Consider the following 25,861-nt stretch of genomic DNA (forward strand, 5'->3'; position numbering starts at 1 on the left):
ATAGTCTTCCAGATATATCTCTAGCAAAGTTAGGTTTATTTGGGACCAACAGAGAATTGCAACTTGGGGTCTGAAACCATGGCAAGCCGTAAGCAAGGTCCCACAAGACGAGGGAAGAGCAGTTTTATGGAAAGGAAAAGGAAGTTGAGGGGACTGTCGTAAGCAAAAAATCCCTGGTTTTTCATTGGCTGAGTCTGTAGCAGAAAAAAGATGCGTCTTTCTTCTTCCTGTTAAGTTTTGCTATCATCTCCAAGGAGGAGAGCTCTCCATCCTGGTCTCCCATCTATTTAATTGAGGTTTTGTTTACTAATTTTTTATATCTGCCACAATACTAAATTTAGATATTTGAATTTGTTAACCTATCTGGAAGACTCATGGAAACTCTTATTCCTTTGCCAATCCCAATTCAATTTCTTTTGACAAATGTAAAAAACAGCTTCATTAATGCATCTGTTCATTGTTCTTTATCAACAGTGGTGAACTATGCTTTCAGAGTGTTAAGATTTTAAAAATTATGTGTAACTTGAAGTTAAGAGCCAAGTCTCAGGGCTTAGCTGTTTATCTATTGGTTCATTTCTTAAAATATGTTCCTGCCTTATGATCCAGCAATCCCACTGCTGGGCATACACACTGAGGAAACCAGAAGGGAAAGAGACACATGTACCCCAATGTTCATCGCAGCACTGTTTATAATAGCCAGGACATGGAAGCAACCTAGATGTCCATCAGCAGATGAATGGATAAGAAAGTGGTGGTACATATACACAATGGAGTATTACTCAGCCATTAAAAAGAATTCATTTGAATCAGTTCTAATGAGGTGGATGAAACTGGAGCCTATTATACAGAGTGAAGTAAGCCAGAAAGAAAAACACCAATACAGTATACTAACCCATATATATGGAATTTAGAAAGATGGTAACAATAACCCTGTGTACGAGACAGCAAAAGAGACACTGATGTATAGAACAGTCTTATGGACTCTGTTGGAGAAGGAGAGGGTGGGAAGATTTGGGAGAATGGCATTGAAACATGTATAATATCATGTATGAAACGAGTTGCCAGTCCAGGTTCGATGCACGATACTGGATGCTTGGGGCTGGTGCACTGGGATGACCCAGAGGGATGGTATGGTGAGGGAAGAGGGAGGACGGTTCAGGATGGGGAACACATGTATACCTGTGGTGGATTCATTTCGATATTTGGCAAAAGTAATACAATATTGCAAAGTTTAAAAATAAAATTAAAGAAAAAAATATGTTTCTTATATTGTGACTTATTACAAGAAGATGCATATATTTGCTCTTCACACCCATTTCTGGCACAGAGTTTTTAAAACCCCAGAAACTTCCTAAGTGATGAGAGTGGTAAAGGTGTCTTTTGCTAATGAGGTAATTTTATTCATTCCCCAAGCTGGAAGATACACGCTTACAATTCTTTATCTACAAAGAAATAGATACTCTAGTCTTCAGCTGTCCCTACATTCTCCCTTGGCTGCCAGGTTGATAATCAGATTAAGGCACATATAATCCCTCCAGGGGATTCCCTGGTGTCTCAGAGGATAAAGCATCTGTCTACAATGCTGGAGACCCAGGTTTCGATCCCTGGGTTGGGAAGATTCCCTGGAGAAGGAAATGGCAACCCACTCCTGTACTCTTGCCTAGAAAATTCCATGGATGGAGGATCCTGTGGGCTACAGTCCATGGGGTCACAAAGACTCAGACATGACTGAGCAACTTCACTTGTAGGTAATCCCTCCAGAGATGTGTTGGGTCAACTGAGGGAGGGAAGGGAGTATAATCCCAAAGAAATGAATCTATCCCACATGTACTGGTAGGGGCTGGAACTATCCATGTGACTGTATTGATACTGAAGGTGCTCAAATAAGGAAACCAGAAAAGAAGATCCACCTCAGGAGAGATTACTGACTTGTGAAAACATTCTGGGGATAAATGGATTGCACTCCTTAATTTAGACCCAAGAGGATGGATCTTGAATTTGTGTAAATACAAACTCAAAGTTAGGGTGACTCTGAGAAACCTCAAAAAAGAGATGGCTCACACTCAAGATGGCTCAAGATGGAAATACCTGAGTGAGAAAGAATAAGGGATTAAAAGCTCACAGAAATTGGTAAACTGGGATGTACATATTGTGATAGATATGAAGTTCCACAGGAGAATTACGTTCTATGGGAAAATGCAGAATATAACACTGGGTAAGACCATCAGAAATGTGCTAATGGAAAGATACATCAATAAGATGTTCAGTGATGGTGCTCTTCTGAACACAACTGAACTCACTGATAATTGATATTTTAGGGACTCTGAAAGAATGGAAGCCAGATATGGAAGCCAGTGTTTAGACACTCAAAGTCAGGCATGCCCAATAATTATTATAATGCTTGAGAATTCAGATTGGCAGGCATCTGCCAACTGGCACATAGAAAGTGATGGTGATGGCTAAGCATGATGCTCCTTGTTGTGTTCAATCACTCAGTCATGTCAGATTATTTGCGACTCCACGGACTGCAGCATGTCAGGCTTCCTTTGTCCTTCAGCATCTCCTGGAGTTTGCTCAAACTCATGTTCATTGAGTCAGTGATGCCATCCAACCATCTTGTCCTCTGTTGTCCTTCTCCTCCTGTCTTCAATCTTTTGCAGCATCAGGGTCTTTTCCAATGAGTCAGCTCTTCGCATTAGGTGGCCAAAGTATTGGAGTTTCAGCTTCAACATCAGTCCTTCCAATGAATACCCAGGACCAATCTCCTTTAGGATGGACTGGTTGGATCTCCTTGCAGTCCAAGGGACTCTCAAGAGTCTTCTCTAGCACAGTTCAAAAGCATCAATTCTTCAGTGCCCAGCTTTCTTTATAGTCCAACACTCACATCCATATATGACTACTGGAAAAACCATAGCCTTGACTAGACGGACCTTTGTTGACAAAGTAATGTCTCTGCTTTTTAATATGCTGTCTAAGTTTGTCATAGCTTTTCTTCCAAAGGGCAAGTGTCTTAATTTCATGGCTGCAGTGATGCTCCCAGGGACAAAAACAGATGAGTAGTAAACAAGGGCACTGCTTAACATTGTTATTTAAAAGAGAAAAAAAAATGAATGGACAGGAAATTGAGGGCAGTTGGACAAAATCTTTTGACTAGTTTTTGGAACTTTTCCAGTTGTCTCACACTAAACCCACTGATAAAAATAATCCCATTGAAAAGAATTGGATAAGGTCATGAAAAGTGTACACTGTAAAGGATTTCCTTGTTCTTCCTCCCAAACATCCATGGCATTACCTTAAGTAATTTTACAATGAGAAAAGAATTCCCATCTAATTTACTGTTGGACACAAGCTCTGGGTAGACATTGAAACCTGGGGACCTAAAGCATCATCATGTCTCCTCACTTAGAGGGTATATAGAGACCAGAAAGAAGTGGACCCCTGGCTTGTCTAGTTTTCAGTGTGTTCTGTAGATTTTCCTGGTGATTGTTTCACTGATCCCTGAATATACCCGGAATGTACACACTTATTAGCTGGAGTAATTCCCACATTGCATCATCATGGGGAAAAGCAGTGGGAATCTCTGAACTAGTCTCTTGACAAGAGAATAAATAAAAGCAATATTACATTGGAAGAGGGGGAATGGTAGATAACAATTCCAATCCCAAATTTTTTAAAAAATGCAAGGATTATGGCCCCTATGATATTTTCTTTTAAAAGCTCATTCTGGCCTTATAGGGATTAAGGATCATGAAGAAGGACTGAGGGTTACTGAAAGCTCAAACTTCTAGGAGCCTTGATCACAGCTGCTGTAACAGATGGGATACCTTAGCTTGAGCAGGTTAGTATGGCCTCAGGTATATGATGTGTGACTGTTGAATAAATAAATGCATTCTTTTATATTCCAATCAGGAAAGAGAATCATAAAAAATTCACGTTCACAAAAACATACATTTTTATTTTCCCCCAGAGCTAAATTAATCCTCCCATCCTCTGCCATGATGTAATCTAAAGAGATCTTGACCATCTGGATATCCCAACCATCTGGATATTCTACAGAAAAATCTATAGATCCATTATACCAATGGCATCATTCCAGTCAGGCAAGAAGAAGGAGCAGCCAGTATCCTGGAGGTTCAAGCCCAAAGGTGGGAAACAAATCTTATAAAGATGTAGTCTCTGTCATTTCAGTGAAGTGTTAGGAGTGTAGTTATCCAGGACGTGCCAGAACATCTTCTTCAAAGTAAAGCAGAAATTGATTCCACTTGTATTCTCTACACAAATAGGAAAACTCAAAGCCTGGTAGACATTTTTGAGGTCTGAAAATAAAAGATTTCATAACTTGGAATACTGTTCTGGTCTTCATGCATGAAGTAGAAGACTCCTAGCTTTGAGCTGGGCCTAAGGCAGTAAGGAGGAAACTCAGGCTCATGTGGACCTTACGGTCTGCAATCTTGTAACATCTGGGGTCAGTGATGAAGAAAGACACAGTATACAATTGAGAGTAGGCACAACTAGACAAAGTACAGCAGGTCCTCTTGAGTCACTGGAGCAAGGCCAGTCTATCTGTAGCAGAGAAATACATGCTTTTGAAAGATGGCTTCCGGGGTTTAACTGAGCTCTTATAGCGACAAAATGCTTGAACATAGGGTACTGAGTGATCATGTACCTGGAACTGTAAAGACATGCTGGGTTGTTTTGGTCTAAGAAGACATAAAGTAAAGTGGGCACAGTGGTCATCCAGTTGAAAGTGATAGATATGGGATCAAGCATAAGATCCTGATCAGAGTGCACAAACAAGTTACATGTGCAGTTACTCCAGATTCCCAGGTAAACACCATGGTTTTATCAGCATCCCTCCCTCTGCTCACACACATTGATCTCTGGAGGTTTCTGGATAAATGGCATAAAATGAAGAAAAATACATACACTAGTTTGTGGGTGGGTAAGTTCAATATGAGGAAGCAATCCAAAAAAAGGGCTGTCAGCCGCAGTGCAGCCCCACTCAAAAATGGCCTTAACAGACAGCATAAGAACAAAACCTCAAGAGTTTCAAGTGGTCCACCTGGCTATCTACTCTGTGTGGAAGGAGAAATGGCTTGAGTTTAGAATATGTATAAACTTATAAGCTTATGCTGGGAAAGACTGAAGTCAGGAGGAGAAGGGGGCAACAGAGGATGACATGGTTGGATGACGACACCAACTCACTGGACATGAAACACCAACTCAATGGACATGAGCTTGAGCAAACTCTGGGAGAGAGTGAAGGACAGGGAAGCCTGGCAAGCTGCAGCCCATGGGGTTGCAAAGAGTTGGACAACACTGAGCGACTGAATAGCAAGAATACAAACTTACAGAAAGTTGGAAATTGCCTGGCTGGCTGGTTAGGGGTCTGGCAGGAAAAAGCAAGTCAAATAAACTACTGAAAAGTTGCATAACTGCCACTTTGCTATTGTTGCACATATTTTTTTCAAAAACATTTATTCTGTGAATTTCTGTAGTTAAGCTGAGATTCATGCACACAGTATTTTTGCCAGTTGCAGAAGTCATATCTAGAGTGATATTTAGAGATTTATTCTAAGTAATTGTCACACATGATCATGGGTACTGGCAGTTATGAAGTTTGTAGGGCAAGCCATGGGCTAGAAATTCAGATAAGAGTTGATGATGCAATCTTGAGGAGAATTCCTTCTAGAAACCTCACTTTTGCTCTTAAGGCCTTCAACTGATTGAATGAGATTAATTTATGGAAGTTAATCTGCTTTAGTCAAAGTCAACTGATTTAAATGTTAATTACATCAACAATGCCTCAGAGCAACATCCAGACTGGTGTTTGACAAAAACAACTGTGCACCACAGACTAGACAACTTGACGCATAAAATTAAACCATCAGAGTGGTATTTTGTCTGGAGGCCCAAATTTAAATGCATTTCTTCTTTCTGAAATAAAGGAGAAGTGTTGAAGTTTTGCTCTCCTAATATCATCAAAAATAAGCTTTCTTAGCTATCTGCTGCTGCTGCTGCTTCTAAGTCACTTCAGTGGTGTCCAACTCTGTGCGACCCCATAGAGGGCAGCCCACCAGGCTCCCCCGTCCCTGGGATTCTCCAGGCAAGAACACTGGAGTGGGCCGCCATTTCCTTCTCCAATGCATGAAAGTGAAAAGTGAAAGTGAAGTCGCTCAGTCGTGTCTGACTCTTAGCGACCCCATGGACTGCAGCCTACCAGGCTCCTCCATCCATGGGATTTTCCAGGCAAGAGTACTGGAGTGGGTGCCATTGCCTTCTCCATCTTAGCTATCTAGGAAGCTACAAAATCAGGGTTTGTGATGATATCAGTTTCTATTGAAGTGAATGAAAGGGTCTCCCTGGGGACTGGGTGTGGCCAGTACAATGCCCAGCTCCCAGGTCCCCATTTATGAGACAAAACGTCAAGTGACATCTGTGCGTTACAAACACTGCTAATACATTCTCTTTTTAAATTTTTTTAATATAAATTTATTTATTCTAATTGAAGGCTAATTACTTTACAATATTGTATTGGTTTTGCCATACATCAACATGCATCTGCCACAGGTGTACACGTGTTCCCCATCCTGAACCCCCTTCCTACCTCCCTCCCCATACCATCCCTCTGGGTCATCCCAGTGCACCAGCCCCAAGCTTCCTGTATCCTGCATTGAACCTGGACTAGCAATGTGTTTGAACAATACTCCTGTTTAGAATGTCTGATTGAAGTGATTTGAGGGTTCATGCCTTTCACATATGCAATCTTATGTTAATGGGAAATAAAACATCATTATCTGTTCTTTTTCTTTATCCTTCTTCATGGGACTGCACACATTTCAAATATATTGCTAAAATATTTTCTTGTAGAGAAATATGGCACTTGGCTGTGTTTTAAACATATTCAGTATGTAGTCTCTGATTCAAGAAGAAAGAAATTTGGTGCTTAGAAAGTTGTTGCTATTGTTTAGTTGCTCAGTCATGTCCAACTCTTTTGTGACCATGTGGACTATAGCCCATCAGGCTCCTCTGTTCTTGGGATTATCCCAGCAAGAATATTAGCTTTTTTGTTGTTCAGTTGCTCAGTTGTGTCCAACTCTTTGCAACCCCATGGACTGCATTACACTAGGCTTCCTTGTCTTTTACTATCTCCTGGAGTTCACTCAAACTCATGTCTATCGAGTCAGTGATACCATCCAACCATCTCATCCTCTGTTTCCCCCTTCTCCTCTTGCCTTCAATCTTTCCCAGCATAGGGTCTTTTCTAAGAATACTGGAGCAGGTTGCTCTTTCTTCCCCCAGGGGATCTTCCTGAGCCAGGGATAGAATGTGTCTCCTGCATTGCAGGTGGATTCTTTACCACTGAGTCACCTGTGAAGCCCCATTTAGAGAATAGGGAGGCCAAACATAAAAGCTGTGAGTTTTACCCTTGGTTTGTAATGTAACCAAGCAGGGTCCCATGGAACCTTGGGGTAAGGGGGCAGAGGACAAGCCTTCCCTCTTCTCTGCTTTAGCTCCTCTCTGAAGTACCTAGATAATAAAAAAGTGGTTTTGCAGATGTAAAAAACCTTCCCTTTTCCAACAAATTGCTAAGTCACTTCAGTTGTGTCCGACTCTGTGTGACCCCATAGATGGCAGCCCACCAGACTTCCCCATCCCTGGGACTCTCCAGGCAAGAACACCAGAGTGGGTTGCCATTTCCTTCTCCAATGCATGAAAGTGAAAAGTGAAAGTGAAGTTGCTCAGTCCTGTCCGACTCTCAGCGACCCCATGGACTGCAGCCTTCCAGGCTCCTCCATCCATAGGATTCTCCAGGCAAAAGCACTGGAGTGGGGTGCCATTGCCTTCTCCGTTTCCAACAAATAGAAGATGCTAATTCCTTGATGACCACGAACACATAGCCCCAGGCCTCCTGTTTCCTAAAGACTAATAATGTTCACCCCAGGGACACTGCTGTTACCTCATCATCTCCCGGTCAGAGAATAAAACACAGGCTGATCACAGATCCCAGGAACTCACCCTTCCACACTCCTAACTCTTGGCTTTTAAAAGTGCTTTGTAGAAACCCTTTGGGGAGTTCTGGACGTTTTAGGGTATGAGCCACTCTTGCCCTTGCATGACTCTGCAATAAACTTTTCTCTGCTCCAAATTCTGACAGTTTCGTTTGCTTGGTCTCCCTGTGCACTGTACATAGGAATTTGTGTTAACAGGGTTTACTGTCAGGGTTAATTTTATTTTAAAAGTAAAGTTGAAGAAAAGTTCTTGCCCAAAGGGAAATTAAAATGAGGCTTAAAAAACGCAGTTAATATTTTGAAACCAGTGATTTGAGTGTAATTTTCTAATATGACACTGAAATGGAAAGTGGAGTAATAGAAATAGAGAATATATGAGAAACCGCATTTTCTTTAGGGCTAGAATCTTTAAGGAGATGAATTCTCATGAAGTTCTATTGCCCTTTAAATCTACTCTCTAGCAAGGTAGACTAAACAGAAAACAACTCTACTTCATCTTGTCAAGAGATTTGATCTCTCTATCTCATATAAATGTTCCATTTAATTCAATCATGTTTTTGAACTAAATGTTTATTGTAGCTGTACTGTGATTCTCTACCCACCCCCTTTTAAAATAAATGAAACCAAAGCAAAACTGTTCAGGCTAGTCTTTATTTGATTTTATAGGACTTTATCTCTTAGCTTTCATTGGCAGATCTTTAATGCAATATACTCTGCAGAAAAAAATTATGAACATAAAAATGAAGTGAAATAAAATTTAAGCATGAAGGGAAACAGTCAACATTTCAAAGAACAAATCATACATGAAATCATCAGAGCACCTCAGGGCACTATGTCAATTTAAGTTGTTCTACAAATGCCTTTGTATTACAGCTAGAATTACTTAGGTAACATTTGATATATTTCCAGATGTAAGAGAATAATAAAGGATTATCCTTGTTGCATAACTTAAAAACAAACAAGAACTTGCTGGGTTTTTGTATTGGAAGGTTTATGTAAAATATGCATCATAAGTTATTGCTTTAAACTCAACACTTTGGTGAGTTAATAGATATTTACTTTGGTGATCCCTTTGTTTGAAAAAGTCTTATTTCTGCTATTTCTGTTTGTGCATTTGCAATGGGATATTTAAAGGATTAGTAACCATACTTGTTATTTCTGTAATTGATGATTTTCACATATTGCTTTTTGGCTTAAAAGGTTTGTTTACATGGATGTGTTTTGTCATACCGCTTTAGTTGTATCTATTTACTTCACATTAAATATGGAGAACATCATGGGTGATAATCCAATTTCATATGTAGATATTGACATTCAACCTCAATAGATGTCCTGGTAGTTTTAAGAGTTTACCAACAGTTTTTACTTGAGCCTTCATTATATAGAATGAAAATCTTGCTGAAGAAATCAAAGGCTCTCAACTGGCCAATAGAATAAAGGATCCAGAAACAGGCCCACATATATAAAATTAACAGCTAATTGACAAAATGATACTACAGTTTAGTGGGTAAAGGATGGTAATTGAAATAAATGATGCAGAGTTATTATACCTGGATTTCCATATGCAAAATAATACAAATTGGCTCTGATTTGAAATCATACAAGAAGCAATTAACTCCAGATAGTTTGCAGATCTAAGTGTAAAAGATACTCTTTTTGAGAAAAAAGTTATTTACCTGCATATTTACCAGCATTGATCTTCCCTGGTAGCTTAGACGGTAAAGTGTCTGCCTACAATTCAGGAGACCCAGGTTTAGTCCCTGGGTTGGGAAGATCTCCTGGAGAAGGAAATGGCAACCCACTCCAGTATTCTTGCCTGGAAAATCCCATGGATGGAGGAGCCTGTTAGGCTACAGTCCATGGGGCAGAATACAGCTATCCCATTACCTTAGCCAATTATTTGTTATCCTTACAGTTCCCTGCTCCTTCTTCCTCAGCTAAAGGAATATGGCTTGTAAAAGTGCTTTGATATCTTACAGATAGTTACCGTCAAAGAGCGGATATCCTCCATTAAACCAGCACACCTACCTGTACTTATGCCCTTATTCTTTGTTTTTCCTTTTATTAAAATAGAACAAAACCAAAACCAGTTTTCTCTTGTGTTTACAAGAGATATCTAAGATGTGTCTGAATATCTAAATTTTGAGTACTCTAGGGCTGGATCTTCTCTCTCTCTTCTATGCCTTCTCCCAGAGACACAACATCCCCATGGTTACTGACTTCTATGTTTCTATCAACAGCTCAGAACCATCCCTGAGCTCCAGACTTGTATACCTGGATGGCTACTATCATCACATGTCAACACGGCCACAACTGAAATGATACCTTGCAAACCTGTTTTAGTCCTAGGTCCCACACATCAATAAAACATGCTGTTAGACAATTTGCTCCTCAAGCCAACATGTTGGTCATTTATCTGTTGCCCTTTTTATCACAAGTCCATCCTATCTCAGAAATATACCTCCAAGTCTTGTTCTTCCTGGGTTCAGTGTCAGCTCCCTGATTACATCATCTTTGATCTCAGTTACTCTGCTGCTGCTACTACAGCTACTACCAATGCATAGCTACCTAGATCTCCGTTCTCAATGAGGTCCACACCCCCACGTTTGCTCTTGCCCTTGTGTTCCCCAAATAACACAGATGTGTCCATTCTTTTATAAAGAATTTTAATAGATTTGAAATGTAAATTATATATATATTATTTTTTAATATTTAGTTTTATTTACTCATTTATTTGGCTGCCCTGGCATGAAGTTATGGCATGAAGGATCTTCCATCTTTGTTGCAGCATGTGGAATCCTTTAGTTGAGGCATGTGGAATATAGTTCTCTGACAGGGATTGAACCCAGGCATTGGGAGCAGAGTCAGCCACTGGATCATCAGAGAAGTTCTTGTGTCCATTTCTAATTTAAATAAACAAATGCTCCTTCAGCGAATTTTTATTGATTTTAGAATTAAAAAAAAAAAGTCTCCAAAATCTAAAGGATACTGCAGAGTCTGTCTGCAGCCTACTTCTCCTCCAAATACTTGCTTGACTTTAGCTATATGGGATGCCTTTCTAAATCTCAAATTCTGTAAATGCTACCAGAAAAGATGTTGAACTGAATGATTGCCCTGGAGGCTGTTTTCTTACACTTCAGATAACTGTTTCCTTCACTTTTTCCCACTCATTGTTTAATTGCCACTTCCACAGTTCTTCCCTGAACATCCCATATGACCCGTATTCTGCATTTACTCCACAGAATGCATCATGTTTATTTTCTTTATTGTTTTTATTAAAAATTTTAAAAAGTTTATATTGTCATTCACTTATTTTCTATTTTCTCCACCAGAATTTAAATCCATGAATGTGAAAACCTAGATTTTTTTTTCTGCTTTCCGATTAATCACTAGAGTCTGGCATAGAGAAATGCTTGATGTGTCTGTTATAGTTTATATTCAGTAAATAGTTTGAATAATTGATTATATCTTTCCCAGATGATGTCAGATATCAATGGATTCACACTTTGCTACTCAAAGACGTGGTCTCAGAACAACAGCAGAGGCATCACCAGGGAGCCTGTTAGGTTTGTAGAATCTGCATTTTAACAAAACTCACATTGGGTTGTATGCACATTGAAGTTTGAGAAACACTAGATTAACACCAAGAGATTTTTCTTTTAAGCCAATACTAACAGTCTATTATCTTTGTATCCAAGTAAGTGAAAGTTGCTTAGTCATGCCCAACTCTTTTCAACCCCATGGACTATATATAGTCCATGGAATTCTCCAGGCCAGAATATTCAAGTGGGTAGCCTTTCCCTTCTCCAGGGGATCTTTCTAACCCAGGGATCCAACCCAAGTCTCCCAAAGTAAGGTCAATTGTAAAATGTTTTTGGAAATGAAGAGTATTAAAAAATATTGAGGTGGAGCAAATGGGCCAAATAAATATAGAATAAGTAGTAAGAGAAATGGAGTGTTTTTAAGAAAGGCTGATTGACAGGAGCTAGTAAACAATATATAAAGAAAATCAAGACGATACAGAGTTTCATGTCAACAATGGTAGTGGCATAAAATGCAGCATATGGACCAAGTTCATAATTTCAAACAAAAGGCAATTTCAAACGAAGCCAATAACTAGGAACCAAAATATCTTCTCAGACATAAAGAGAAGTGGCAATCACAAAGACACCCAGAACACAATGTTTAATATCACCCGTGAGAAGTTTATAACATATTGCCATGATTGCAGAGGAATTGGAAGTTGGCTATAGCTTTTTCTAGACATGATTCAATTTGTGCCTCCACCACAATTTTTATATAATGTGCAAAGGAAAAGGACATTGTGCTATAGTGTCCTATTTCCTACCATATTTCTAAAACAGAAAATAACAAAGCTTAAATTTTCTAACATAGGAAAAGTAAAATTGAACAGATGCCAGAAATTAGTCTTACAGCACTTTTCTGATTGTATAGTTTAATTGTCTGTTAGAAGTGACAAGAATTTAAGAAACCAACATATTAAGATTTTCTAAAATAGCAATAACACCAACAGAAATTTCAGGTGACATGACTGAGGGTTTTACATGTGAAAGAAGTGAACATATACTTACTGCATTTTTATTTACTTGCTAAAAATACAGGTTAGATAGAAAGGAAGTAAAACTTTATATCTAACAGAGCTAGCTAATGATTATATTAGAACTTTTCTTGACACCTTTTTTTTTTAAGAAAATTCATTTTCCCAACCAATAGCTACTTGGTATCAAAAAGAATTCCTATATGGACTTTGTTAGTGGAAATATAGGATAATAAAGAATTTTATGCTGAAAACATTGTGCGACTTTATTATATTTCACAACTGGATGGAAAATAAATGACCACATTTCATACATTCAAAATTATTCAATTTAATGAACTGTAAAGTTGTTCAACCATATGGATCCAGATTTCTTTGAAACAAATTAAATAGAATCAGGAAAAGATGTTTTCAAATTTGTTTTGCAGAAATCCTGCCTCAATGTAAGCCATAGCTCTGAATGATCTCAATGGTGCTTAGTGCAACTTCCAAATATTTTGCTCTTTCACTGTCTCAAAGTAAGGGGAAATAATTTAAAAATATATATAAAAATAATTTCAATTCTTCTTTTCTCTGTGTACATATGATTTTGTTAATATTTTGACATGTTTCTCAGCTATAATGAGCTTTTAAACATAACTTAAACAATTTTTTATAATTTCTCTTTTTGCACACATTTTTTTCTCAGCTTAGGATGCTGCTCTCATATTCAAGTTTCCCATAAAGTGACTGACCAACTACACAGCCAATTCAAGTGCATGGGACTGATTTCCTGTTATTTATCCAATTACATGTCAGAAATGTGTTCTAGAATGCAAGACCCTTGAGGTCATTCATCACTGTACCCCAAGGTCTAGCAAAGTGATCAATACCATTAGTACACTCCAATGTTTCCTGAATGAAGGAATAAATACGAAGAATCCAGATCTTAAAGTAATAATTCATGTGGTTGTTTATCTGGGTCTTAGATGGCAGTTTAATCTCAGAGAAGTCTACTTTCCCACATGTATTGGTCAGGATAGGTTAAAAGTATGATGCAGTATTAACATCTGAAAGTCCTGATGGTTTAAAATGATTAAGGTTGATTTCTCGTTTGTGCCCTGTCTATGCTGATTGGCAGGAGACCCTTCTTTTTGTTGGCCATAAATAACCCAGACTGAGGGCGTGCCAGCGTCCTCACTGTGGCCAGAGACAGAGAATGAGGAAAACATGGTAGCTTTAAAAACTTCCTATGATAACTCATAGTACTTCTCACATTTGATTGGCCAAAATCAGTTACAAGGTTAAACCTAACTCCAAGATAAGAAGAGCCCAAGGGAAGGAAGGCAACCTAACACGTACCTGAAAGAGCAAAGTGGAGAGTATCTGGCTAAATTACTAATGATTGTTATGACACCAGATTATTTCCAAAGGGCATTAGGATTGGAATATAATGGGCTTTCACCATTTCTCACACTGGCAAAAAGAATGTGTGCAGAGAGTGGAGGAGGGATAGGAAATGGGAAGAACAAGGAGAATCAATTTCTTGTGTGAAATGCTGTTGAAGTTTTAAAACCAGAAGTTTTAACTGAGACGAAAAGTCCATTGCCAGTTTCAAGACAGATCCAACACATACTTGAGTAACATAAGCACAAACTGAAGGCATGACAAGTGTGTCTCCTGGGCTGTTTTGTGATGCTTTTAATGTTTTGAGCTATAATTAAATATAGCTGTTGTTCTGAGACCATGTCTTTGAGTAGCAAAGTGTGAGTCCATTGATACCTGACATATTTATATATGTCTATATATTTACATCATCTACACATACATACATACCTTTAACATCTCATCTCAGGCCCAAGCAAAAAGAGTATCTGGAAGAGCACCTTGAACATAATTGGTGGTAATCAGTAAGTGTTTAACTAAAAACTTATCTCTTATTGATAATATAATCTATTCAGATTTCATATTACTTAATGGTAGTTCAGACTGTAAGGAATCTGTCTGCAATGAAGGAGATCATGGTTCAATCCCTGGGTCAAGAAGGTCTCCTGGAGAAGGAAATGGCAACCCACTCTAGTACTCTCACCTAGAGAATTCCATGGACAGACCACAGGGTAGCAAAGATTTGGGCACAACTGAGAAACTAACATTTTCACACAGTGTCAAACTTTACTAGAATCTTAAACACAATATTACAGGAATTATATTTGAAAACTCTTTTTCTTGTTATGTCCAAATTTATAACTGAAAGATCATAAAATTAAATAGCCTTGTGGTCTTACTTCACAAGCATCATAAAAAGTAAATATTCAAAATTTATAGCACACATACAGTCATTTTTTTCAAATGGCATTTGTACCAAGAGGGAAGTCTTCAATTCAATGTTTGGTATCAGATCCAATAAACACTATTTATTATGAATATTAATTATAATTATTTTGATAAAATTACTAAGAACATTTCTAAACTTATTTCGTTTAGAAGCCAAACAAACATTCCTTTCAGTGGTTGTAATTTTGCATGGCATAGGATCATGAAGCCTGGAGGTATTCCTATTTAAAATATACCTGTGTATCTAAATACCTTGTCAAAGTGAGTTATATTCTGGAAAAGAATTCGTGGGACAAATACAGGTCAAATCCCTCCTGCATGCACCATTGCAATAAAAAGTTCACCATAACAAAACATTCATGGAAATGCTGGCTGGCAGCCTATATTAACAGAGCAGATCTAGTGAGAATAAACTCCCTAGCACTGAGTAACTGTATCAAGAAGTTTTCATCTTCTAGAGTCCTGCTGTTGCTGCTGCTGCTGCTAAGTTGCTTCAGTCGTGTCCAACCCTGTGCGACCTCATGGACGGCAGCCCACAGAGTTCCTCCGTCCATGGGATTTTCCAGGAAAGAGTACTGGAGTGGGGTGCCATTGCCTTCTCCATCTAGAGTCCTAGTCATGCTTATTTGCCCAAAGGTTTATTTTTTATTTTGAGTTATTTGTTTATGATTTTGTTGAGAAATTGATCACTTTTTACCTGTGAGAAGTAAGGGTAAATGACCTAATTTTCAGCATTTAAAAAATGCTTCCTTAGTAGACTCTGCCTGCTAATGCAATACACAGGACACCCAAGTTCTATCCCTGGGTGAAGAAGAACTCCTGGAGGAGGAAATGGTAACCCACTTCAATATTCTGGTCTGCAGAAAGCCATGGAAAGAGGAGATTCACAGGCTACGGTTCATTGGGCCATAAAGAGCCAGAAATGACAGTGACTGAGCACATGCATACACATCCAACTGAATCATGTTGCTGTACATCTGGAATTAACACAAGAGTTTAAATCAGCTTTCAGTTCAGTCACTCAGTCGTGTCTGACTCTTTGTGACCCCATGGACTGCAGCACATCAGGCTCCTCTGTCCATCACCAACCCCTGGAGCTTGCTCAAACTCATGTCCATTGAGTCAGTGAACCATCCATCTATCTTATCCTCTGTTGTCCGCTTCTTCTGCCTTCAATCCTTTCCAGCATCAGGGTCTTTTCAAATGAGTCAGTTCTTCCCATCAGGTGGCCAAATATTGGAGCTTCGGCTTCAGCATCAGTCCTTCCAATCAATATTCAAGATTGATTTCCTTTAGGATTGACTGGTTGAATCTCCTTGCAGTCCAAGGTACTCTCAAGAGTCATCTCCAACACCACAGTTCAAAAGCATCAATTCTTCAGTACTCAGCTTTCTTTATAGTGCAATGCTCACATCCATACATGACTACTGGAAAAAAACATAGCTTTGACTAGATAGACCTCTGTTGGCAAAGTAATGTCTCTGCTTTTTAATATGCTGTCTAGGTTTGTCACAGCTTTTCTTCCAAGGAGCAAGCATCTTTTGATTTCATGACTGCAGTCACCATCTGCAGTGATTTTGGAGCCCAAGAAAACAAATTCTGTCACAGTCTCCATTGTTTCCTCATGTATTTGCAATGAAGTGATGGGACCAGATCTATGAGCTTCGTGTTTTTTTTTTTTTTTTTTTTACTTTGTAAATTTTATTTTATTTTTCAACTTTACATAATTGTATTAGTTTTGCCAAATATCAGGAGGGTTCAGGGTGTGGCACACATGTATACCTGTGACGGATTCATTTTGATATTTGAGCTTCGGTTTTTGAATGTTGCGAGTTAAGCCAGCTTTTCATGCTCTTCTTTGACTTTCATCAAGAAGCTCTCTAGTTCCTGCTTTATGCCATAAGGGTGGTGTCATCTGCATATATGAGGTTATTGATATTTCTCCCAGCAATCTTGATTCTGAAAGGTTGTTGTTGAATCACGCAAATACACCGGGATTCTTGGCCCCCGGAGGAGAAGAATTCAATCCGGGGCCAGAGACGAGGCTTGATCGCTCAGAGCTTTTGTGTAATAAAGTTTTATTAAAGTATAAAGGAGATAGAGAAAGCTTCTGACATAGGCATCAGAAGGGGGCAGAAAGAGTACCCCCTTGCTAGTCTTCAGCTGGATGTTATATAGTCACTAGCAGTCTGTTAATGAAGGAAAGGAATGTCTTATAATTCAGAATAGCACCAGGCCCCTCGCCCATAAGATGCATTTTGGGATAATCTTGGGCCATAAAATAATTAACTTGAATCTTAAAGAAGGGCAGACCACCATACAAATAGTTTCATTTACATAGATTAGGGGAACAATATCTGAGTATAACATACTGGTTTGTCAAGTAGATTTTGGGCCAAGAGGCGGAACCGACTTGGAGACAGAGTTTGGGGTAAAGGCGTAGTACATTAGCATAGCTTAAGACAAACATTTCCATAAGAAAAAGGCATTGGTTATCTCTAGGCTCAAGAATAGCTAACTTCAGGTGAAACCAGGTGTCATTATGGCAACACAGTATTTTAAGAGAAACCTCTCTTTAAATTTGTATAGAGAAGGAAAAAAAATATTGCTAGTTTGTTTCCTCCTGCCGCTTAAGAGAGAGATAAAAATGTCTGACACTTGTAGGCTATTTCCTCCATTTGGAGCCCCTGGCCTTCCTGCCTGTTACCCTCTCAATTCCAGCTTGTGCTTCATCCAGCCCAGCATTTCCCATGATGTACTCTGCATATAAATTAAATAAGCGTGGTGAAATATACAGTCTGGACATTCTCCTTTCCCAATTAGGAACCAGTCTGTTGTTCCATGTCCAGTTCTAACTGTTGCTTCTTGACCTGCATACAGATTTCCAGGAGGCAAGTCAGGTGGTCTGGTATTCCCATCTCTTCAAGTACTTTCCACAGTTTGTTGTGATCCACATATTCAGAGTCTTTGGTGTAGTCAATGAAGTAGAAGCTTTTTCTATGATCCAACAGATGTTGACAATTTGCTGTCTGGTTCCTCTGCTTTGTCTAAATCCAGCTTGAACATCTGGAAGTTCTCAGTTCACATACTATTGAAGCCTATCTTGGAGAATTTTGAGCATTACTTTGCTAGCATGTGAGATGAGTGCAATTGTGTGGTAATTTGAACATTCTTTGGTATTGCCTTTCATTGTGAGTGGAAAGAAAACTGACTTTTCCAGTCCTGTGGCCACTGCTGAGTTTTCCAAATTTGCTGGCATATTGAGTGCAGCACTTTCACAGCATCATCTTTCAGGATTTGAAATAGCTCAGCTGGAATTCTATCACCTCCACTAGCTTGGGATAGAGAAAAATATACGTGGTCTCATTCTGTAGAAAGTCCATGGGAGAGAGACTTGGAAAATAATCAAGTGCAGTGATAAAACTGGATTGCCAGGTCAGTGACATGGGGATGTGAGAACAGCAGAAGAAAGTTTGTAAATGGAAGGAAACTGTTGTTCACCAAACTTGGGAGTTGTGTGAAAGCCAACAAATCACAAAGAAGGCAGAGATTGTGTTCAATGAGAATTAGGGAATTGGAGCATGAAAGGACAGGAGACAGTAATCTGAGAGGGGTTACAGATAAAAATTTTGGAAGTGAATTGATTTTCTAAGGCAGCAGATATAGCCATGCTGGAAAGAGCTTAGCTTCAGTGTATGCTGAAATCAATGGAACTGGGCAATTGGGAGGTCAGTGGAAGAAAGAGGATGCATACTTTCCAGGCCTACTTTCAAAGCACCACTTTGGATTGTTTAGTCCATTAGTCATGTCTGACTTTTTGCGAACCCATGAACTGTAGCCCACCAGGCTCCTCTGTCTATGAGATTTCCCAGGTAAGAATACTGGAGTGGGTTGCCACTTCCTTCTCCAGGGAAAAGGGGTCTTCCTGATCCAGGGATCAAATCCACATCTGCATTGCTGTCAGATTCTTTCTTTACCACTGAGCCACTTGGGAAGCCTACACATTTTGGATTAGCAGTGATTGGATTAGCAGTGATTGCTTTTGAACTATGGTGTTGGAGAAGACTCTTGAGAATTCCTTGGACTGCAAGGAGATCCAACCAGTCCATCCTAAAGGAAATCAGTCCTGAATATTCATTGGAAGGACTGGTGCTGAAGCTGAAACTCCAATACTTTGGCCACCTGGTGAGAAGAACTGACTTATTTGAAAAGGCCCTGATGCTGGGAAAGATTGAAAGTGGGAAAAGAAAGGGACAGCAGAGGATGAGATGGTTGGATGGCATCACTGACTCAATGGATATGAGTTTGAGTAAACTCCGGGAGTTGGTGATGGACAGGGAGGCCTGGTGTACTGCAGTCCATGGGGTCACAAAGAGTTGAACATGACTGAACGACTGAACTGACTGACTGAAGGCACAAGAAGAAGATAGCATCAGAGGGTGATATAGTTAGATGGCCTCACCGATTCAATAGACGTGAACTTGAGCAAACTCTGAGAGATAGTGAGGGACAGGGAAGCCTGGCATTCTGCAGTAAGTGAGGTTGCAAGGAGTTGGACATGTGTTGGCAGCTGAACAACGGCAACAAAGTAACTGATATTTGGAAGGTAGGTTAAAGGTAGAAAAATTCATGCCACTAACAGGCAGAATTTAAGTTGAGGAATTCTTGAATCAGTCAGCCCTGGGCTCTATAACAGACTCTCTCAGCTGCCTAATATTTATTTTCCCATTTTCCCTTTCTAAGAAAGTTGAGATTTGTTTTGTGAGTCAGTGTTCCCAGTTATATGCACTCACAGGCAAGCCTGTCTTACAGCTCAGTGTGGCTGTCTGATAAACCTCTTGCGATTGAAATGTAATTGGAAGAACTCAGGTGAGCTTTCCTCAAAAGGTTTCTTTGTAGTGATTTTGCTTTTGTGTGTGTGTTTTTAAATGAAAGCTGACAACTCATCTTGCCCTTATCCTTTTGCCCTTTGCCTTTCCCCTCTTCACTACCTGGAACATGGATGCTCTATCTGGATGTATAGAAATCAATTTTTGAATAGCCAGATGAAGGTCTTGGGTTAAGGATATTTGAGTAGAGATCTAGAAAGAGCCTGGACCCCAGTGGATAAAAGAAGCCACTTTATTATCATCTCTGGACCCTCTTGCTATATGGGGAAACTGACGCTTATGTGATTAAACTGAAATAGACAAGTATCTGTTGTAGGCAGTCAAAAATGACCCCTCATTGGAAAAGGATTCAGTTGTAATGGTGGTGTTAAGGAAATGCTGTGCCTTGAGGAACAAGAATTGGACTCCTCAAATGACTGACAAGACCTAATTGTGAATTGACTGTTTAAAAAGCAGAGCAGGGTTTGGCTGGTGTCCTGCTATTTCAAATCTGCATTTCCAGGTGTTCAGTAATATTTATAATCAAAAGAATATTGGAATTCATTTATGATAATCCATACTATGCTATTCAGTTTTATTAAAATGTTATTATTCTGTGAAATTGATCCTTAGGTTAATTGGGTGGGGGGAAAGCTTGCCAGGTCAAAGTTTGAATAAATTGGAGGATGGGGAGTAGCACATGTTCTCAAAAATCTGAAAATTACTTGCAAAGTCACAGTTAATTTAATTATACAGTCTTACTGCCTTGGAATAATAATGCAGAATGAGAATTATAATAAAATTAGCCAAAATACAGACCACCAGAAATTTTAAATAAGGAACCTGTGTGGCTTGGTTATCTACTTTAAATACAACTGTTTCTAGGAAAAAAAGATATAATTTTAATGATAATGGTCTATTTACTTCATAAGACTGAATTTCCATTTCTGTTGTACAATCTAATGAAATCTAATCGCTATCTTCCATTATCTCTCATACTGTCAACTGAATATTTTCAAATACAGATTCTCAAATTAAGTGGATAGGAAACAATGTGTAACTACAGATACTACTAGGACTTATATAAATATAGCTGAGATAAACAGTAATGTTGATCCTATTTAACATTGATTTATGATTCCATATAACGTATCTAATCAGATATGGTATTTTGCTTGAGTAAGACTGACTATATACACTGTAGAAATGTATGATATGCAAATAATAACTTATAATGCTTGCTTATAGGATGTCTCTGATCAGCGGGTCTAAAAGCTGAGCTTGTTTTAATTTTGTATAAGATAGCTTTGAAAGAGAAGATAAATCTTCCTGATCTATACAAAGTTCAGACTACCAATCTCCCTCTTAATTTCATTATAAACACACACACACACACACATCCATTGTTCACTGTTTAAATAAAAAACAGAAACTGTTTACAAATTGAAGTACTTTCATCTGTGATTCAGTGCTATTTACTACTAATAGCTAATATGATAACCACCAGGCATCATCTAATTTAGAGTCCTTATATTTGATAGTTAAATAAAACTAATGTTATTAAAGGCACTCTTCATAAAATAAGCCTCCTTGCCCAGATAAAATCTTTTATTAAAAATTTTGGATCTTATTTCTTCTAGTAAAGCTGATTATATTCAATTCCATAGTTCACAGTGTGTTTTGCACACACATCGAGGCTTCAGAAAAAATTTTCTAGTCTTCTTGTTTATTTGTTAATGATATTCTGTAGTCTGGAATTCCCAAATCTAACATCAGGTCTTCAATGAAATATGTAAGTTTGAATAAGCAGTTTCCACTGCACAATATATTTTTTAAAAGACAAGTAACTGCTTCCCACTCAGCAATAATAGTATATCTGGGGAAAAATTCTCTGATAAATATTTCTCACACATTCATCAGTTGCAGAACTGGAGATGCAAACAGATAATAGTTCTAGGCCTAAAAAATACTGTGGCCTTAATTTATCTTCTATAAACAGTATCAGGAAGCTTTGTGAATACAATTGTGTCAATACAAATTAATTTTATTCTTATATTGCAACAACTTTTTGAGCCTTGTATTCTTAGCAATAAGTATTTCTTTTTAAGATCACATCTTCTTAAAATCTGTCTTCAAAACTAGTTAATTAGGATAACTACTAAAAAGTGAAAAACAATATTTTCAATCAAATATAATACCACAACACAGAGATAATCTGTTTTCATTTTTACATGATCGTTTTTCTTTTTTCTGTGCATGAAAAGTGAAAGTCTCTCAGTTGTGTCTGACTCTTTGTGACCCCATGGACTACATGGTCCATGGAATTTTCTAGGCCAGAATACTGGAGTGGGTAGGCTTTTCCTTCTCCAGGGATACAGATATGTTTAAAATAACAGGTTTATTGTATAGCATATCATATTGTACTTTCATATTTATTCATTCAGTAATTATTCATGTTGTCACTCTTAAAATGAACCAAAAAAACTTAATATCAGGATTTTTTCCTTGAAGATCCAGTGTATAAGATTGACGCTTCTCCTGCAGGGGGCTTGGATTTGATCTCTGATTGGGGAACTCAGATTACACATGCCACATGTCACAGCCATAAGATTTTAAACAAAACAAAAAACAACCAACCAACTAAACAAGATTTAATATCTTATGGAATTTCATAGTTGGAATGCATCTTAATGATTATGTATTTTTATATTCTTTTATAGCAATCTTCAAAGGTCTTCCTAGCATAATTTCAACATTATAATATCCCTTAAAAATATCCTGAGTGTCCAGTGTCTTAAGGGTAAAGGGATGATTTTGTTGTTGATATGACATTTCATTTTGCATAGCCCAGATATTGTTAGACTTATGTAATCACCACCCATTGACTATACTTTTGTCCTTTAAAATTATGAAAAAGAGAAAAAATTCCTCAGAGTAGAAGAATCTCGTTTCAGGCTAAAATCTATCATTTTATCAATGATATGTATGGGCTTGTGTTTATCTCTGCTTCTGTTTGCTATCCTTTGACAAGTCAAGAGACTTCTTCTTTTTTTTTTTTTAAATTTTATTTTATTTTTAAGCTTTACAATATTGTATTGGTTTTGCCAAATATCAAAATGAATCCGCCACAGGTATACATGTGTTCCCCATCCTGAACCCTCCTCCCTCCTTCCTCCCCATACCATCCCTCTGGGTCATCCCAGTGCACCAGTCCCAAGCATCCAGTATCGTGCGTTGAACCTGGACTGGTGACTCATTTCATATATGATATTATATGTATTTCAATGCCATTCTTCCAAATCATCCCACCCTCTCCCTCTCCCACAGAGTCCAAAAGACTGTTCTATACATCAGTGTCTCTTTTGCTGTCTCGTACACAGGGTTATTGTTACCATCTTTCTGAATTCCATATATATGGGTTAGTATACTGTATTGGTGTTTTTCTTTCTGGCTTACTTCACTCTGTATAATAGGCGCCAGTTTCATCCACCTCATTAGAACTGATTCAAATGTATTCTTTTTAATGGCCGAGTAATACTCCATTGTGTATATGTACCACTGCTTTCTTATCCATTCATCTGCTGATGGACATCTAGGTTGCTTCCATGTCCTGGCTATTATAAACAGTGCTGCGATGAACACTGGGGTACACGTGTCTCTTTCCCTTCTGGTTTCCTCAGTGTGTATGCCCAGCAGTGGGATTGCTGGATCATAAGGCAGGTCTATTTCCAGTTTTTTAAGGAATCTCCACACTGTTCTCCATAGTGGCTGTACTAGTTTGCATTCCCACCAACAGTGTAAGAGGGTTCCCTTTTCTCCACACCCTCTCCAGCATTTATTGCTTGTAGACTTTTGGATCTCAGCCATTCTGACTGATGTGAAATGGTACCTCATAGTGGTTTTGATTTGTATTTCTCTGATAATGAGTGATGTTGAGCATCTTTTCATGTGTTTGTTAGCCATCTGTATGTCTTCTTTGGAGAAATGTCTATTTAGTTCTTTGGCCCATTTTTTGATTGGGTCATTTATTTTTCTGGAATTGAGCTGTAGGAGTTGCTTGTATATTTTTGAGATTAGTTGTTTGTCAGTTGCTTCATTTGCTATTATTTTCTCCCATTCTGAAGGCTGTCTTTTCACCTTGCTTATAGTTTCCTTTGTTGTGCAGAAGCTTTTAAGTTTAATTAGGTCCCATTTGTTTATTTTTGCTTTTATTTCCAATATTCTGGGAGGTGGGTCTTAGAGGATCCTGCTGTGATGTATGTCAGAGAGTGTTTTGCCTATGTTCTCCTCTAGGAGTTTTATAGTTTCTGGTCTTTTGTTTAGATCTTTAATCCATTTTGAGTTTATTTTTGTGTATGGTGTTAGAAAGTGGGTCTCAAACAGCTTGGAATTGGATCCTGTCTCCCCAAATTACTAGTTTATTTAATCATTCTGTGACTCAGTTCCCAAATCTGTGAATCAGGGGTAATTGTACCAAATTATAAGGTTGTAGAGGATTGTATTAGTTCATATACACTAGGCACTTGGTACAGTTGTTGGCAGATATTAAGTGCTTAATGCACGTTGCTGCTGCTGCTGCTAAGTCGCTTCAGTCGTGTCCAACTGTGCGAACCCATAGACGGCAGCCCACCGGGCCCCACGGTCCCTGGGATTCTCCAGGCAAGAACACTGGAGTGGGTTGCTATTTCCTCCTTCAATGCATGAAAGTGAAAAGTGAAAAGTGAAAGTGAAGTCGCTCAGTCATGTCCGACTCTTAGCGACCCCATGGACTGCAGCCTACCAGGCTCCCCTGTCCATGGGATTTTCCAGGCAAGAGTACTGGAGTGGGGTACCATTGCCTTCTCCCTAATGCACGTTAGTAATGATTAATTTATCTCACTTATGTATTAATCACATGGTTTCCACTATTACCAATATGTTAATGATGCTATTCATTGTCTTGAAATCTACCAAGCTTCAGATATATATAACCAGCATTTTTAGATATGTGAGTCTGGATTTCTTATAAGCACACACATTTGGCATTATCTCTCACCCTTCTAAGGCTTCTTGTCGGACACCAACTAGCCTCTCCTTAGATAGAATCCTGGGAATAATATATCTCCTCCCCACTTGTTCCCTGTCTTTTCTGCTTCACCTCCTACATTCAGCTGGCTTAAACTGTCTCCCCTCCAAAAGATGTTTTGAAATTTGAACCTCTAGTACTTGTAAATGTGATTTTATTTGAAAATAGGGTCTTTACAGATGTAATCAAGTTAAGAGGAAGTCATAATGGATTAGAGTGGACCTAACTTCAACGATTTATTGCCTTAAAGGAGAAAAAGATCCAGACATGCAGAAGGCACACATACAAAGATGAAAGCCATGTGAAGAAGGAAGCAAGGATAGGACATTTTCAGCTTATGATTGCCAGCAATCACTTCAATCTAGTAAGAAAAAAGGAAGAATTTTCTTTTGAATTTTTGATGATAGGGTGGTCCTATTGGCATCTTGATTTCAGACTTCTTGCCTCTAGAAATGTGTGAGAATAAATCTGTACTTTATGCCAGTGAGTTCATGGTGATTTGCTCTAGTAGTCTTGCTACTGCTGCTGCTGTTGCTAAGTCAATTCAGTCATGTCCAAATGTGTGACCCCACAGATGGCAGCCCACCAGGCTCTGCTGTCCCTGGGATTCTCCAGGCAAGAACACTGGAGTGGGTTGCCACTTCCTTCTCCAATGCATGCATGCATGCTAAGTCGCTTTAGTCATGTTCAACCCTGTGCGACCCCATGGGCAGCAGCCCACCAGGCTCCTCTGTCTCTGGGATTCTCCAGGCAAGAATACTGGAGTGGGTTGCCATTTCCTTCTCCCTGTAGTAGTCTTAGAAAGCTAAAATAAACTGTGCTTTTAGTTTTGCTTTTATAACATTTCTTGAATTCATGCCATTTCCACCTGCAGTATTGATTCCAATTTGGCATCCATGTTGTTTCTTCACACAATACCTCTGCTCCTGATCTTTCGCATGTACTCAGTCACTTCAGTTGTGTTCAACTCTTTTGTGACCTCATGGACTGTAGCCCGCCAGGATTTTCCATGGAACTTTCCTGGCAAGATTACTGGAGTGGGTTG

At 38.7% G+C, this 25,861-nt stretch overlaps 2 long non-coding RNA genes across 2 annotated transcripts; one reads left to right on the forward strand and one right to left on the reverse strand.

The window, feature by feature from the left end:
- Positions 1 to 3,736: 3,736 nt before the first annotated feature.
- On the forward strand, positions 3,737 to 25,861 carry LOC129643396 (uncharacterized). The gene is made up of 4 exons (XR_008710285.1): positions 3,737 to 3,838; positions 3,968 to 4,145; positions 25,067 to 25,180; positions 25,691 to 25,861. It is a non-coding gene; the product is annotated as an uncharacterized LOC129643396 (long non-coding RNA).
- Positions 16,945 to 18,809, reverse strand: LOC129643397 (uncharacterized). The gene is made up of 2 exons (XR_008710286.1): positions 18,638 to 18,809; positions 16,945 to 17,949 (listed from the first exon to the last, which is right to left on the reverse strand). It is a non-coding gene; the product is annotated as an uncharacterized LOC129643397 (long non-coding RNA).

This window comes from Bubalus kerabau, chromosome 2 (genome assembly GCF_029407905.1).
Source record: "Bubalus kerabau isolate K-KA32 ecotype Philippines breed swamp buffalo chromosome 2, PCC_UOA_SB_1v2, whole genome shotgun sequence".
NCBI classification, from domain to species: Eukaryota; Metazoa; Chordata; class Mammalia; order Artiodactyla; family Bovidae; genus Bubalus; species Bubalus kerabau.